This window comes from Balaenoptera ricei, chromosome 2 (assembly GCF_028023285.1).
Source record: "Balaenoptera ricei isolate mBalRic1 chromosome 2, mBalRic1.hap2, whole genome shotgun sequence".
In the NCBI taxonomy this organism is placed as follows: Eukaryota; Metazoa; Chordata; class Mammalia; order Artiodactyla; family Balaenopteridae; genus Balaenoptera; species Balaenoptera ricei.
The window spans coordinates 98249934-98254027 of NC_082640.1; the positions used below are offsets into that span (position 1 = coordinate 98249934).

General features: G+C 38.7%; 1 pseudogene; it reads left to right on the forward strand.

Moving 5' to 3' along the window:
- Positions 1-2542: 2542 nt before the first annotated feature.
- LOC132360472 (voltage-dependent anion-selective channel protein 3-like) lies at positions 2543-3457 on the forward strand (annotated as a pseudogene).
- The last annotated feature ends 637 nt before the right edge of the window (positions 3458-4094 follow it).

Sequence of the window (4094 nt, forward strand, 5' to 3'; positions counted from 1 at the left end):
AAGATAACCAATGAGGTTTGGTTTCTCCGTTCTTGACCAGGCTTGATTAGAATAAATGCGAGGGCTTCTGCATCAGCTTCCTATCTTTTCGTAATACCAACCAGGGTCGGGGCTGGGGTATGGGTGGAAATACAAGATTGTATAAATTCAAATTATATTATTTTCTACTTCCATTCATTTATACATAAGTGAAATCCAGTTAAAACAAACATAAAGGGCCGCCTCCTGAGAGAAAAGAATCTTAAGGGCTCTCAAAAATGGGCAATTTGTAAGCAAGGGGTAATCATCACCATCATCAATTTATAAGAATAACTACCATTTATAGAGTACTTACTTTTTTGCTAATATGCTTTGCATATTTTATCTGTAATCCTTTTTACGACAATGTGGATGAAGTGTTGTTATTCTTATTTACTGATGACAAAGACGAGGCTCAGAGATGTTAAGCGGCTTGCTAAACATAGCACAGCTAATAAGTGACTGTATAGAGATTCAAGCTAAATTTGGGCTGGATCTAATGCCAATGAGTTCGGCCAGCCAGGGTGCTGCCAGAGAGTTTTGTCTAGATTATATATCTGTGAGTTCTTTGGCCTTTTTTTTCTTTTTCTTTTCATTTTTATTTCATAAGTTAACCAAGCTATCTTCTTTCCATAATACTGTCTATGACTCACTCATCCAAATGATAAGTCTGATTTGTCATTACCTATGGATATATCTCTTGAATACCGCTTAAGTTAGCTCATGATTTCCAGTGAGTAGCCAATCTCTTTCTTTTCATTGAGGAGAGGCTAGAGGTTCTTTGACTGACATAGTATCACTTGCCACATCAGTTCCTAAACTATTTGAATTGTTTGCCTTATGCATCTCCACTCACAGCTAATCGGAAGTTGACTAGAGTTAGGATCAATGAGATACGAATTAAATCAAATTATCCCTTTATTTAAATCATTAGTCAGAAAGATTCGATTTATGTCTTTCTTTCCCCTACTCCGCCAGAACTGTTTACTTGACACAATCTAAGCCATAATACATAATTTTCACAACTCAGACAAGAATGCCAATTTAATTTTTAGAAGCTACACTGTGTACATTTGCAGTGATTTATAATGTTATTTTATCAGATTAATTCTACAGCTGCATTAGAAAACTGCACGTCTAGATTTGCACACCTAGACAGTTTTACATTCATCATCTTCAAAGCAGTTTCGTCGAGAAAGGGGCATTTTTCACAAGGGTTGGTTTGAGCTATTTCTTAGAGGAGCTGCTTGAATTTTACATAAATGAAGTCTCAAATACGGTGCAAAACTTTACTAAAATACTCTGAAACAGAAAGGTCACTTGTGAGTAATACTGCCAGGGTAGGTTTTCTTTGTTTCATGCCATCTTGTCATTAAGTCTCAAATGAATGGAAGCTAGTACATAAAAATACAAATAGTTATTTGCTAGGTACTGTGCTGATCGCTTCGCCTCCATGATTTTATTTAATTCTTATACCCACATTCAGAAGCAGGTTTTATTATCCCTATTTTATTTATCAAAACAAAACAAAACAAAACCAGACACAAGGAGGTAAGAGGTAATGTGTCAAAAGCCACAATGTAGGGCTTCCCTGGTGTCGCCGTGGTTAAGAATCTGCCTGTCAATGCAAGGGACACGGGTTCAAGCCCTGGTCCGGGAAGATTCCACATGCTGCGGAGCAAATAAGCCCATGCACCACAACCACTGAGCCTGCGCTCTAGAGCCGTGAGCCACAACTAGTGAAGCCCACACACCTAGAGCCCATGCTCCGCAACAAGAGAAGCTACCTCAATGAGAAGCCCGCGCACCACAACGAAGAGAAGCCCCTGCTCGCCGCAACTAGAGAAAGCCCACGTGCAGCAACGAAGACCCAACACAGCCAAAGATAAATAAGTAAATAAATAAATAAATAAATAAATTTATATTAAAAATAAGCCACAATGTAAATTTGATTCAGATCTATGTTAATATGACTCTAAAACCCATTCTTTAGCCACCATATTGTGTGCTTTTCTGGGCCAAACTTGACATCTAACTCATTATTTCTGACTGTTTTACTTAAATGGTTGCACTACCCCTTCTTTGCATCTTCTCTCCTTGATTTGATCCACAGCATTCCTGAAAGTTATTTTACTCTTTTGAAATTTAGCAGTTTTTAAAACTGCTCCAATTTGACAAGAAAGAAAAGAGGGGAAAATAGGTCAATCTAGCCTACTTATTTACCAAAGTAAAACAAAAAGGATATACCCATTTTATGTCTGAGACAAGTTAATGTTCAAAAATATTAAGTTACTTATTCAGGTATCAACAAGGACAACTAGGGCCGGCAAAGGAGGCTGATGTCTCTCTTTTCATTTTAAAACTTTGGAAAATATATGTTGTCTTTGTCCTTGTGAGACTGAACAGTAAATCGCATTGATTTCAAAGATACATTCTTTAACAACAGTAGATATCACTTAAAACTTACTGTATAGGGAGTGGACAGGCCCTCCTGACAGAGTGGACAGGACCTCCGGTCAGAGATATGTATAACACACTGACTTACTGTGACCTAGGAAAGGCTGCCAAGGACGTCTTCAACAAAGGATATGGGTTTGGCATGGTCAAAATAGATCTGAGAACCAAGTCATGTAGTGGAGTGGAATTTTCTACATCTGGTCATGCTTACACTGATACAGGGAAAGGATCAGGCAACCTAGAGACCAAATACAAGATCTGTAACTATGGACTGACCTTCACCCAAAGGTAGAACACAGACAGTACTCTTGGGACAGAAATCTCTTTGGAGAATAAGTTGGCTGAAGGGTTGAAACTGACTCTTTTGATACCATATTTGTACTGAACACAGGAAAGAAGAGTGGGAAATTGAAGGCCTCCTATAAATGGGATTGTTTCAGTCTTGGCAGTAACTTTGATATAGATTTTCCTGGACCAACCATCTATGGCTGGGCTGTGTTGGCCTTTGAAGGTTGGCTTGCTGGCCATCAGATGAGTTTTGACACAGCCAAATCCAAACTGTCTCAGAATAATTTCGCCCTGGGTTACAAGGCCGCAGACTTCCAGCTGCACACTCATGTGAATGATGGCACTGAATCTGGAGGGTCAATCTACCAGAAAGTGAACGAGAAGATTGAAACATCAATAAACCTTGCGTGGATGGCCGGCAGTACTAACAGCCATTTTGGCATTGCTGCTAAGTACAAGCTGGATTGTAGAACTTCTCTGTCTGCTAAAGTAAATAATGCCAGTCTGATTGGACTGGGTCATACTCAGACCCTTCGACCAGGAGTGAAACTGACCCTGTCAGCAATAATCAATGGAAAGAACTTTAATGCAGGAGGGCACAAGGTTGGGCTGGGATTTGAACTAGAAGCTTAATGTGGTTTTGAGTAAAGCATCAGCTTTGTCCCTGGAGGTGAAGAGAAATGAACCCACTATGTTTTGGCTTAAAATTCTGTGAAATTTCAAAAGTGTGAACTTTTATTCTTCCAAAGAAATATAATCCTTCCCACACTGAGGGCTAGATATTGAGTCCATCCTAAGGGAGGTGCTTGAAGGCATGCCCAGAAGTTGTCATGTTTGTGCCACATTTCAGTTCAGTTCTGCAGTGTTGTTTTAAATGTTTTCCTCAGAGACGGTGTAGTGTCTCGTAACAAAGGAGGTGACCCAACCCTCCAGTTGTCCATCGTGTCCTGCATGTCCCACACCACTTTTTCATGACCTTGTAATATATTGGCCTCTCTGTGGTAGTGGAATCTTTGGTTTTGCATCAGAGTAAAATAAAGTAAACCCATGACATTTAGAACATAAAAAACAAACAAAAAACAAAAGTACTGTATAAAAAGATAAAGTTTAGAGGTCACCATCTCTAAAAAGGAAGGATGGACTTTGATTTCCTAAGATTAGGATCCAAAATACAATGTGTATCATAGTATGTGAAGCTAGGGTAATAATGAAAAGGAAAGAAAATGGAAGCAATTATTCCTTTTATTCATAGTCAGAAGTTACACATAAAAGACGTTATAATGTGTTAATGGAATAAATATTAAATACAATGGATGGGTATAGGGAGATTT